General features: G+C 39.6%; 1 protein-coding gene and 1 non-coding gene across 2 annotated transcripts in view; both read right to left on the reverse strand.

Moving 5' to 3' along the window:
* CNTNAP5 (contactin associated protein family member 5) overlaps nt 1-13,976 on the reverse strand; it is a 985,000-nt gene that overhangs the window by 902,743 nt on the left and 68,281 nt on the right. The gene's annotated exons all lie outside the window — the stretch shown is intronic.
* LOC127491876 (U6 spliceosomal RNA) lies at nt 1,792-1,901 on the reverse strand. The gene has a single exon (XR_007920809.2). It is a non-coding gene; the product is annotated as a U6 spliceosomal RNA (small nuclear RNA).

Here is a 13,976-nt window from a genome sequence, read left to right on the forward strand (position 1 = left end):
CACTGACAGAATCATAGCTTGCACTGTGAGATGGGATAGGGTAGGATGTGAGTCCAAAGACTTAGGCAAGTGCTGTGTTTTGGCGAGCCTTGGGTGCTGGACCCAGGATCTGGAGCTGTATTCATGTACAATAAAGAGGGACCGGCGCCATGGCTCACTTGATTAATCCTCTGCGTGTGGCACCTGCATCCCATATGGGCGCCGGTTCTATTCCCGGCTGTTCCTCTTCCAGGCCAGCTCTCTGCTATGGCCCGGAGTGCAGTGGAGAATGGCCCAAGTGCTTGGGCCCTGCACCCGCATGGGAGACCAGGAGAAGCACCTGGCTCCTGGCTTCGGATCGGCGCAGTGCTGGCAGTGGCAGCCATTTTGGGGAGTGAACCAATGGAAGGAGGACCTTTCTCTCTGTTTTTCTCTCTCATTGTCTATAACTCTACCTGTCAAATTAAAAAAAAAAAAATAAAGAGACTGAAAGTCACAGCAATGGAGCCAGCGCTATAGCATAGTAGGCTAAGCCTCTGCTTGTGGTGCCAGCATTCTATATAGGCACCGGTTCATGTTCTGGGTGCTCCTCTCTCAGTCTAGCTCTCTGCTAATAGCCTGGGAAAACAGTGGAAGATGACCCAATTGCTTGGGTCCTTGCATTTGCGTGGGAGACCCAAAAGAAGCTCATGGCTCCTGGCTGCAGATGGTCTCAGCCTCGGCCATTGCAGCCATTTGGGGACCGAACCAGCAGATTGAAGACCTTTTCTCTGTCTCCCCCTCTCTCTGTCTGTAACTCTGCCTCTCAAATAAGTAAAAAAAAAAAAAAAATTAAAAAAGCAAAGTCACAGGAATTTGTCACTATGTCACTAAATGAAAGATGCTATTATGTTAATGGACAGTTGAAGCAATGGCTGGTAACTGTTATTGTTGCACAGGCTTGATGCTCTTGTGTGTGATACTGTACCAACAGAGCTCCCAACGTTTTATATCCCTTTCTGATGAGTCCCAGGCAAACCAAGTCAGCTCTTTCAAGGCTTTCAACCATTCATTAAGCTGGCATCTTGCCAGGCTCTCTTCCCAACTCCCTGGTGCGGATGGTTTCATAAAGCACAATCTGGGAGTGAGGATGTCTGGAAACAGATCTCAAATATAACACTAGCTTTGCACCTGGAAAGATATTTTAACATGTACCTCTGTTTCTCCATCTGTAAGGTGGGTACAATAATAATACATTCTTTGGAGATATTTTGAGGATTAGATGACTCATTAGAACAATCTCTTTCATACAGTAGGTATTCATTAAACATAATTGCTGTTAATGCCCTAAGTTGTGTTGATTTTTCCACCCCCATGATTGACATGTATCTCATAAATTTTCTTCTTTGCTTCATGTACAGAACAGAGAAAAACAAGGCAGTGCTTGCTAAGCTCTTCCAGGCCAGTACAGACCATGCAGTCTCTGGTATCTTAAAGGGAGGCTTGATTCTAAGCTGTGGGAGGAGGATGTGGGGGAGGAAGGGACTGTTTTTATCTCTTTTTGAAGAATATGCATGCTGCTTTATTTCACACATTTATTTGGCTATTAATATAATAACAAGGATGAGCATAGTTGCTTTTGGATGTCATCAAAAGATAGAAGAAGGCAGAAGAAAGAATGATAAGAAGTAAAGTTTTCATGGAAGGGGTAGAATTGGGATGAAGCAGTATGGCTAAGCTTTGCAAAGTGGAAGTTAGAATCATAATATTCATAATATTCGGGTCAAAATCCCAACCAGTTTACCTTTTTTTTAATTTAAAAATGTTTTATTTAAAAACATGGAATGCTTCACGAATTTGGGAGTCATTCTTGAATAAGGGTTATGCTAATCTTCTCTGCCTTGTTCCAATTTTAGTATATGTGCTGCTGCCAAAATGAGCACAGATTAGCCAATATTAGTTGAGAATTTTCTCTGAGCTAGACACCTAGCTACTATACCTCTCATGTGAAGATTAGGCACACTTATCCTAGTTTGTGCACAGGGATGTTGTGGAAGTCTGGTTTGATGAGACACATGGGCATGCTTCTTAAACTCTCAAAAACAACTACATTTGAGTTACTATTAGAGATGGGTCATGCTTGGATGGCAGTGAAATAGATGGGCAGTTCAATCAGACAAATACTGTGGATAAATGAAAAGCTCTACCTTATTTGGGACAAAGAGAAGAAAAGGATCTGCTCTGAGCTAGTGAACTAAAATCCCCCAACCGTTCATTGGAATGCATGTGATGTGTTTCCTATCCTTGAAGTGTGTGTGGCTTAAACAGCGAGATAAACAACTGAGGACTAAGTAGGACATTTGTATTGGAAAGTATGAATAAAATATGCTTGGAAATGGATGCTGAGATTCCCAAAGGAATGAATCCAAAGTTGTAAGCAATGACATTGATTAAATCAGTAAGAAGGAGCTATTGGGGGTTTTGGCATGGGAATGATGGAATCAAACTATTTTCACATGTGCATCTCTTGTCCAAGGGATTTCCCCATAATGCTTTCAACAGGACCACATACAAGGCTAGGATTGAGTTTTGATGGGCAGGCATGTAAAGGAAAAATATTAAGGATAATTGCATAGGTTGTCCATCCAAGCCCAAACGGGAACCCCAAAGAGTTACTCACAGGGCAAGGATGCTGGATTTGTTTGGAAGTTTCATGATAAAATAAAGCAAAATGAGATCTAAATATTTCAAGTTTGTGTGTGTCAAGGAAAATGGTAAAACATAAGCATAACTTTTGAGTGCAGGAATGGAGAATGCCCAGGATAGCACTACCAGAGATCCTAAAGAGTAGCGTTTGAGTGTTTTTTGGAAGCAGATAGATTTAGTTTTTATCTCTGCTTTGTTATTTATCAGGATAAAGCATTGAACCAATTATCATTTTCCTTTCTAGGCCTGATTTACTCCTCTGGAAAGAGAGTTCCATCTTGTGTATCTTATGTTTGTTTTAAAGATCAAATGAAGCGGCCGGCGCTGCGGCTCACTAGGCTAATCCTCCACCTAGCAGCGCCAGCACACCGGGTTCTAGTCCCGGTTGCCCCTCTTCCAGGCCAGTTCTCTGCTGTGGCCAGGGAGTGCAGTGGAGGACGGCCCAGGTGCTTGGGCCCTGCACCCCATGGGAGACCAGGAAAAGCACCTGGCTCCTGGCTCCTGCCATCGCATCAGCACGGTGCGCCGGCCGCAGCGTGCTGGCCGCGGCGGCCATTGGAGGGTGAACCAATGGCAAAAGGAAGACCTTTCTCTCTGTCTCTTTCTCTCACTGTCCACTCTGCCTGTCAAAAAAAAAAAAAAATCAAATGAAGAAGGAAATGTGTTTACTACAACAACTGTTGCTCAGTGTGCATTCAATAAATAAATAAGAATAGAGCTCATATGAAAATTTTAAAAAATGACAAGTCAGAAGAACTAATTCTAAAAGTAAGGCACTGATTTCAATGGTAGACAGCAGAAGACTGACTCTTTCAGAAACAATGCACCAAGTGTCACAGGCACCTTCTTGTGTAAACAGAGACAGTACAATTCACTCTCTGCCTTTCAAGAATGTCATACTCAGAGAATGAGCCAGATAAGTAAAGTGACAATTGTAGTGCAGAATTGTAAAGGCAGAATCCTGAAGGGGCATGGACCTGATTATTCTTGTGGCTCCCAATGGGTTAATTTACCCTGTACTCTTCTGTAAATTCACACTAACCTCTGGCAAGGTTGCCCTCCCTTTGCCTTTGGATAACATCCATCCTGAGGCAGTTATTATTGGAGTTTGTGCCCATTTTGTTCCAAAAAAGGTCCCTTACACTAGGCATCTTCTGCCAATGTGAATGACTCAAGCTGCCTTCAGGATCCCCACCAATTCTGATGGTGTCTTTGGAAATTTAGGGGAAAATGGGCACTCTTCTCAACCTATTTTGCTAACATATACTCTTAAACATGCTGATAGGACCGGTGTTGTGGCACAGGGGGTTAAACCACTGCTTGCAACACCACCATCCCATAAGGGAGGGCCAGTTTATTTTCAGTCCCAGCTGCTCTGCTTCTGATCCAGCTCTCTGCTAAGGTGCCTGGGAAGGCAGCAGAAAATGATGCAAGTACTAGAGTCCCTGCCACCCATGTTGGGAGATCAAGACTGTTCTTCACTCCTAACTTCAGTAGGGCCTAGCCCTGACTATTGCAAGCATTTGGGAGTCAACCAAGGGAGGAAAGTGTAATTTTTTGTCTCTCCTCTCTGTGCTACTCTGTCTTTCAAATAAATAATGTTTTTGTAATACACACACCAAAAAAACTTAAAAATTAAAACAGTCATGAAACTTGGGTCAATTGATCAAAAACATTGTTGTAATAAGAAACAAACCTGTGATGTCTCTGATGTGGGTTATATATCCCTTCAGCTCAAGGATCCTTAAGGGGTATTCACCAGGCAACACAGAACCAAGACCCCTGACAAAAATTACTCTTCTCAGTTGCAATTGGAGGAAATACAGTTCAAAGAGTGATCTCTTTGATCACAGAATTGTCCCAAACCATATAACTTTGAAAATTTTCCCAGAAATTAAATGCATGTGGGCCTGACATCAAAGCCCCTGTTTTTTTCTGCTCTCTGAAATGCTGATGACTGGAAAGTGTTGGTTGCTTCTGGTGACCACTTCTGCCTCTCTCTGCAAAGAAGACAAAAATTGATTTTGCACGTTTAGGCCATCCCCTCTAATAACTCACCAATCTTCTGTGATTCATTGTGCTGAAGCACTTCCAATTCATTAGGCATTCCTTCTCTTTAGTCTGAGTTTCAAAACTCATTATTCAACATTTATCTGCACCAAAATGTATGCCATCCATTAGCTCTCTATTAGCCTGAGGTGTCCAAATGAGCAAATTTCTCCATCAGAATGCATTGTGCCTCATTATTTGTTGTTCCCCATAATTTAGTGACATCTGCAAATTTTCAAGCTTGGTTTTGAACACCAAGTCTGCGATATCAGTAACACAAGTCACGCAAGATAATACTGAGTTGAAATAAGCATCTTAATTTTCACTCCCATCAGGCAGGCATGCAGATGCAATGCCATTATTACTGTCCAAATTCCATGATATTTTTCCCTATCTTATAGCCAAGAATGGAGATTAGAGCGCATGTAAAAATAAAAAGTTCAAACCAGAGATTTTGAAAATGAAATATCAGTTGTGGCTTGTGCTTTACCTTAACAATGTCAAAAGTACTTTCATTTTTAAAGTGACTATGGGTTCTCCTAGCATCTCATCATTTAAATACAGATTTTTATAAAGAGTCAACAAACATTCACCTTTCACCATTGCTTCAACAATAATCTCCCCTTCAAACTACATGTTCAAAATCTATATAGACAGTGATCATAATAGGGACTCTTTATTGAACACTGATTACATGCTAGTCCCTATTAGAGACTTCACACGTATTTACAACTCCTCACTAGAAGCCTGTTGATGGCTGTTCTTTTACTTTTAATTATTTATGAGAAAGAAAAGGACATACACACACATACACACGGTGGGGGGGGGGGTGGGGAGAGAAACACTCCATTCCATTGATTACAGCCTCAAATGCCTACAATACCCTGGGCCTGGCTGGGGCCAAAACCAGGAGCCACATGCTCAATCCAGGTCTCCCAAATGGGTGGCCAAGACTCAATCACTTAAGTAATTAATCAGTGCTGTATTCCGGGGTCTGCATTGATGAGAAACTGGAGTCAGGAGCCTGAACATGGTATTAAACCCAGGTACTTCAATGTGGGACACAGACATCTTAATCTGTAGACCAAATGTCCACTCCTGGATGGCTATTATCATTTCCTATTTCACAAAGAAGGGTCAACTCATTTGCCAAAAGCACAGAGCAAGAATGTACCAGAATACGTTTCAACACAAGACTTGTCTACCTCTACAGCATGGTCTAGGCAAAAAAAAAAAAAAATAATAATAAAAAAATAAAAAAATAAAACAAAGAACAAAAGAAAATCCAGCATCCTGTACAAACCTAATAATGAAATAAAAAATCATGAATAAAGTAAAAAAAAAGACCTTATAAAATCCAGCCATTATCAGAACTGGTTTTGTCCCATTCTGAAGGGTTTCATCTCCCTCATTTTTTTCCTAGGTGTTGGCAAGGTTTTCTTATCAAGATACCATGCCTTCCATTCTGTGAGTGGAAATGAACCCATACTGCAGATATTTCTAGGAATACAATAAAAGCCAGATGGTCACAATACCTGTTTAATGGAAACAGGGATGCAAACCACCCCGTGAAGTGAATGTCCATTGTTGACACAATAAGTAAAAGTCACATCTCCATTGTTTCACTACTTTGAGAGGGTGGCTAGTTAAAATTACAGTATAAAAATACCACCATGGATAGCACTATACTATCCATGTGATAAGAAGATCAGTAGTTGTGGTCTTGTGCACTACTGTATTTCCAGGATGCTGAATGTTCTCAATAAATACCCACTAAAGAATGACTAATCTCTGTGTCCACTTCTAGAATATGAACATCACATAATATGAAGTTTGGCTCTGAGAAAAAGCTTGCCAAGATACTCTGATGGGGAAAAATATAAATCATGACCTCTACCAGTGCAACCAAGCCTTACAGGATGAGTTATCTGAGTTAGGACAAGGGATGAACAGGGTTTGTATGCATCGCGGTTAAGGAAGCAGGACAAAGAAGAAAATGGAAAATCTTTCTTTAGGAAGAAGCAGGCCTGGCAAGGAGGAGACTGGGTTGTCAGGATGGAGATACAGAGGTGGAAGAGGAGGCAGGTGTTCCTCATCGTGTGTCTTGGGTCAGGTATCCTGAAGACTAGCTGTGATCTCATCAGTCAGCAGCAAGATGAACTGCCACCTGCTGTGTTCGGGAGCATCAGCAATTCTGACCTCAGCCACTAATTAGGGCAGACTATGGCTCTTAAGTCCTGGAATATTTTCTATGTGACCTTTGCAAAGTTTGTCAACCTCTGATCTAGTTCACAGCATAGACTCTTCAAGATCTAATTGTCCCCCACAGTTCCATAACTGTGGCTTTACTCTAATGTCTGTTGGTCCCGAATCAATCCCTCAACCTTCCTGTGTCTTCGTTTGTTACCCTGCATTTGTATAATAGACACAAACATAATCTGAGATTGTAAGCTCTAAAGTCTGCAAAGAGTAGGGTTGTTAAAAAGGAGGGAGTGCTCAGTAAGCACCTGATGAAAGATGAGGGGACATCACAGGTGGTGCAGGGAACACCATCCATCTGAGTTCACAAGGGCACCAGCTTCAACTGACACCAAGAGGACCCAGAAGCCCAGGGCATTCCACACTCAAAACAGAAGGCTCTGCACTTCCAGGCATTCCCAGGAACTCCAGATAGTGGCACTTGACCTACTTTGGGTATTCAGTTCAGCCAGCTGGCTCGGCAGAAGCTACCTGCAGCACCAGGCACAGTAGCTCTGAGCTGTCTACCTGAGAACCTCAAGGCACAGAGCTTGCTGTCTGATGTAATGGATGAGGGACACCTGCTGTATTTTAGGTCAAAGGTCTTCCTCCAATGTGAGTGAGATTTCTACATGAAAACCTTTAAGGGCTCCCAGGTTAAACTCATCTCACTTCCTTTGAAAGGCATTACCATGCATTCAGGGATAGAAACTCAGTTACTGGAAATCTATTATGGGTCAGATGCTTTTCATATTTTATCTCACTTAATTTTCAAGGTAATCCTGTGGAGTGAGTCATGCATTCCCACCTGCATGATGATGGAACTGATGATCAGAATGGTAAAATAATTCCTCCAGAATACCAAACTACCACACGCCGAGGTCACAATCACAACCTGCTCTCCGCAGTGATGTTCTCCTGTCACAGCAGTCACCCCTGTCTGAGCAATGCAAGTCATTCCCTCCTTGTCTCACGTTCCCCCAGGGTCCAGAGGTAGGAAGCAATCCCTTGTACTTTATCTAAATCCAGGCTTGAGCAAACTACCCAGCCCCACGTCTTTGCTTCATAGAAATCACGGCATAATGCAGGTCCCTTCCTGCTTATCCAAGGTGCAACCTTCTCTTCAATTCCTCACCGTGCCATGCGAAGTTTCTTTTCTCCTTGTGCCTCTGCTGACCACATTGGTCTGCTTGCCATTCTTTGGGCAACTGTGCCTCTGGCCAGGGTCCCATTTCCTCTTCTCTCTACATCCTAACCCTGTACATCTTTGTTTTCTACACTTCCCAAGTAGATTTCCTTTCTATCCTCTCATTTTTATCCTTCTCCTTTTAATTTATAAGACACGTATTAGTTAAGAAACTCTTACTCTTCATTTAGCTCATTGGGCCAAATGTATCGACAGGGCACCCATTTTGCTCCGTTTGAGTCCTATTTCTTTCCATTAGTGTTTAGCATTAAGCAAGCTATTCAGCCTTTTAATGTCTCAGATTTCTTATATGGAAAAAATTGGGGCTAATAGTATCTATTTTAGAAGGTTTTTCTGAAGATGACATATGAAAGTGTCTCCTAGGAATATAATGGTGAATGCAAACTAGACAATCAATGCCTATTTCCTTACTGTCTTATCCAAGCTGCCAATGTGATTATATAACACACACTATGCAAGCCAGCACTCCACTCCCATAGTCTTACATTGTTCCTTATTACTTCTGTGAAAACTGGGTATTTGAAGAGCAATGTAAGTAACTTTAAAAAGACATCACTTATTATGTTTTTTCTTTAGTTATCTTAGACTTTGGGATTTTGTTGGACATACAGGAACTAATAAATGCATATTTGATATTGATTGATTAGAGTTTCATAGATAATGGGCAAAATCAAAGGTTTTACCTTCAACCCCAGTTATAGCAATCAATAGAATCTCATGGAAAAACGTACCCTCAGGCAGTGCTTTTCAAATGCGTTCTACTCATACTTTTATTGAATGAAAACAAATTACCTTCATTGAAAGTAGTTTTTGTTTTAATTGAAAAAAGGTAGAAAAAAGAATGAGAATATGCTGCACTAATAATTTGTAGGATTTTGTAATTCATCTCAAGTTCTTTTTCAATATTGGCAGTATATTTTTATTTAATAAAGGATTATTCAAGCATGAAATACTGTATCACAAATAAAGATGACATTTTTTGCTTATTATGCTTTCTTTTCCTCATTCATACATTTACTTAATATTGTTTATTGAGCCACTGCTATTGAATGGTTGTTACAGGTGTTAAGAAGGAAAAGACAAAAAACTTTAATTCTTTTTTTTCAGTGTCTCCACCCTCAGCTGGAAGACAGACTTGCAGAGAAGGCTTGGTGGTATGACTATATTATCATGAGGACATGTGCGCCTGTGTGTGTGTGTGTGTGTGTTTGTGTGCAGTTAACTCAGGCAATGCTTCACAGCCCAGAGACTGAGATTTGAAGGATGTGCATGAATGCAGTAAGAAGTCTGAGGAAGCTATTGTAATCCACAAGCTGTACTTTGGAAATTTATATTCATTAAATAAAAGTTAAAAAAAATTCCAGCTCTCAGTGCAACTTGCAATTCTCTCTCTTGTTAATTTTGTATTTAAAATTGAAGTTTATGTTTAAAGTCTTATATGTATGTTGGTGTGCATTTGCGTAAATGAAACCTACTCTGAAAAATATTTTGAAAATATCATTCTAAAAGTAATTGTGTTTTTCTACAAGTTACGATTTCTTTCATAAAAAATGGAAATAAAAGATATCCTAAAAAAAAAAAGAAGAAGACTGAAAGAACAGTGGGGTCAGGGCATTCTAGCACCATTGCCTCTAATACTCTGCTCTCATTTCAGAACTGTGGTCAACTAAGTTGTGTTCATTTCAGTATAAAGTGGATTAATTCATGCCCTTTCTTCATTCCAGCATAAAGTGCATCATGGAGCAAGGCGATTTGAATGCACAGGCTTGTATTTCAAGCCCAAATCATTGCTTTTTGGGAGGTAAATAACAGCCATTTTGGTTTTTTATTCTCAAACTCTATAATCATTATAAAAATTCTTCTTCTAACTAACCACACACCGCTGTTTTGACATTTGAAAATTATTTTCCCTCAATTGATTGGAAAAGCTGTTGCTATTCTGGAAATATTAAGCAATATTGAAAGAGGGCAAAGAGCATATTGGGGCAGGTCAGTCAGCCACAGGTGGACCCAAGATTCCAGCTATCTCAGATTTGTGTGTGTGACCTCAGGCATGCTTTCTAAGCTTTCTTGGGCCTGAATACTTCATTTATAATTTTAGGAAAAATAGCAGAGGAGGAATGAAAACATGACATGGATTTTTGTTAGTCAAAAACCTGGGGCTTTGGAGGTCCCACAGAACTGTGTACTTTTTATCCCTAAAACAAGACACAGGCTTTTAGTTCAAGGTGAAGCAGGCATGGTCTTCTCTGTGTTTTTCACTAACCACAACTGGAAATTATAGTGAAAATAAACGTAAGAAAAGACTGAAAATTGAAGAGAGCAAAATAGATTGGCTAGGGAACTTGGAAACGGAGGAAGGACACACTGTGAGTGCCTGGAGTTTTCTTTTGGACTCACATATCTCAAACTCAGTAGAAACTGGGTCTTGGAAATACCAATGAGAGCAGACAAAAATTCCCCACCCTAAGCCTGTATTCTTGGGCAAAGGGAGATGTCAGAAACCTTAAAATAACTACTTTGCCTGTCAAGCATCACAGAAAAAAACTGGCTGCATTTCCACCCTTGCAGAGGCAGAGTGGGGAACCTGGACTTCCAGCCGTGTGAAAGTGATGAAGCCCATGAGTGGTGTCAGAGAAAGCCATAGAGGCAGCCGGGATTTCATACTGGCAGTAGTGTGTCTCCCTTCCTCCCATGCCTGTAAGGCTGCCACAAAACACATCAAACACCAGAGTAAGGGAAAGGTTTTAATGGGGAAACCCAACCAACCAGAGAGAAGGGACGAAGAAGGAAAAAAGCAGGAGAAGGAGAGCATAAGAGAGAAACTGAGAGAAAGAGGGAGAGAGAAAGAGGGAGAGAGAGCCATGTGTTCAGGAACAGGTCCTCTTAAACCATTGCCAGGGGTGGGCAAGGAAGTAGGAGCAGTGACTCCCATCACAGGGAGGGTAGAGCTGACACCAGTAGTTGGGCCATGTGTTCACCTGGCTTCCAGCCATGGTGGTGGGGGATAGAGCCTAGGATGGTGTCCAGGGTGCAGATAGCTCCATAGATAAGACTGCACCATTTTACTAACAATGCCCAGTATCAGTGGAGACTAGGAGTCAGAATCCTTATGTCTACTCAATAACAACGAGTAACACATGAACCAGGGGTCAATGAAAGCTGAGAAGTGACCCTGAGTTCCTACATCTACCTGACAGTTATGAGGTGGTGCTACCTGCTAGGACTCCTACAGCAATATCAAAAAAGTTAATTAAAACAAATTTAGGGGCTGTTGCAGGTTAAGCCTCTGCCTATGACATGTTGCCCTTCAAATAAATAAAAAATAAATTCTAAAAATAACAATACCAACAAAAGTCAATTTAGATAATCTCCAGAACTTCATAACATAACATAAAATTACTTGTTTGAAATTAAAATAAAAAATTATACAGAAACTTTGAAAATCTCAAACAGAATGAAGAAAGGAATAAATTCTGACACCAAATGAGAAGTAGTAGAATTATTTGACAACAGTTTCAAAGCAGCCAGGATGAAAATGCTTTAATTATCAATTGTGAACACTTTTGGGGTGGAAAAATCCTGCAAAGGAGTGGAAGGATGAAGATTATCCAAATGGAAATATCAAACCTGAAGAATATAATCATGAACATATATAAAACTTTCAGAGGATAAGCTTAACAAACAGAGAGAAAAGACAGAGGGGAAAAATAGACAATCAGAACATAGAACAGCAAAGCTTACCTATTCTGAGAAACAAGGAGGCGATAGTCAGGGAAAAGACACAAAAGCTGAAAGAAGCAAAAGAGGGCTAAAAAGAAGCCTAAATAATGGCTGGGAATTTCCCACTTTTGACAAAAGACATAAACCTATCAATGCAAGAAGCTGAATAGACTCCAGACAGGACAGACCCAAAGAAATGCATACCAAGATACTCATAATGAAACCTCTGAAACTAAAGATGGTGAAGCAGTCTTCAAAACAGCCAGAGAGAAATAGCACCTTATCCATAAGAAAACACGTTAAGTGACAGATTTTTCATCAGAAACCATGGAGGTGACAAGGAAAGTGGCAAAATATTTGCAATATGCTTAGCAGAAGAACTGTCAAACACAATCCTTTAGCAAGCAAAAACAACCTTCAAGAATAAAGTGTGCAGATATTCTCAGATGGAGGAAAACTAAGAAAACATGTCACCAGCAGACCTGTCCTAAAATAATAGCTGTACCTGTATTATCTCAACAGAAAGAAATGATAAAAGTAGAAACCTTAGAATATAGAGAAAGGAGAAAGAACATAGTAAGCAAAAATATAGGTAGAATCAACAAGAAGTGTCTCTTCTCCTCTCGGGTTTTTTAAATTATATTTGACACTTGAAGAAAAAGTGACACCATCTAATGTGGTTCTAAATGTGTATGGAGAAAATATTTAAATAATTACATTATGGAGGGGGTAATAAAGGAGCATAGAGGGAAATAAGTTTTAAATGTTTCACTCAAATTGGTAAAACAATGACATTTAGTCCACAGTAGGCTGTGAAAAAACTTATTTATATATAAAATAGAATAGCTAGCAATCAATGTTAAAGCTGTATAAATAAAACTACTCAAAAGCACTATAAATAAAAATGCACTTCTACATGAACGTTCAAGTAATCCACAGAAAAGGAAGAAAAATCACACAAAAGTTGAAAAAAAGGAGCAACACACAAGAAAAAAATATTAAATGCTAATTTCATGTATATCGATACATGTTAACTTCAAGCATATCAATATTGAAATCTAATGTAGATGGCCTTTTAAAAGACAGAAATTATCCAAGTGGATTATAAACTATTACCCAAGCACATGATATTTACAAAAGCTTATTAACAAAATAGGAAGATTGAAAGTTAGAGGAGAGAGAAAGATCTATGCCAGAAGCATTAATCAAAGGAAAACAGGACTAACTACATTAATATGAGACAAAGTAGATTTCAAAGCAAAGAACTTTACCAGAACCAGAGAGGGGCATGATATAATGATTAAAGAGTAAAAGTACAAATAAGACATCACAAAATAACAGCATTTAAACCAAAAAGCAAAGCTACAAGATTTGTGGAATAAATACTGATAGAAGTGAGAAGAAAAATAGACAAATCCACAGTTGTAGTTGGAAACTTCAACATAATTTACAAAATTTATAGAACAACTAAATAGACTATCAACAAGGTGATGGAAAAATTCAAGCACACCACCAACATTCTACCCAATGACAGACAACTGCATGTTCAAGTTCTCATTGAATATATCAGGGGACTTCAAAAAACATATAGAACATTTACAATCTTTTAATCCCATTTTCCACAAACTTTTTACAACTCCCTCATATACTAAGGTGGACCAGGCCTTAAAACAAACTGCAGCAAATCTAAAATAATTGAACACAAATAGTATATGTTCTTTGCTAACAATGGAATGGCATCATTTGTCAATAATAATAGGAAATTCTTCAAATGCTTGGAAACTGAACACTACTAAATAACCCACTGGATCAAAGATTAAGTCTCAAAGTCATAAAAAATAAATTGAGTTGATTGAAAATGAAAATATGACACACCAAAGTTTATGGCACATATCTAAAATAATGGTAAGAATGAAATTTATAGATCTAACTTCACATACCATGAAGACTTCAAGTCAGTCATCTCTGCTTCAGTCCTAAGAACTCAGAGAACAAGAGAATATAAAAGCAGAAGAAAGCAGGGGCAAGGGGAAGAACAAGAATTAATGAATTTGAGAACAAACAATAAAGAAAAAATCAATGGGGCATAGGGCTA

The sequence above is a fragment of the Oryctolagus cuniculus genome, chromosome 3, assembly GCF_964237555.1.
Source record: "Oryctolagus cuniculus chromosome 3, mOryCun1.1, whole genome shotgun sequence".
In the NCBI taxonomy this organism is placed as follows: domain Eukaryota; kingdom Metazoa; phylum Chordata; class Mammalia; order Lagomorpha; family Leporidae; genus Oryctolagus; species Oryctolagus cuniculus.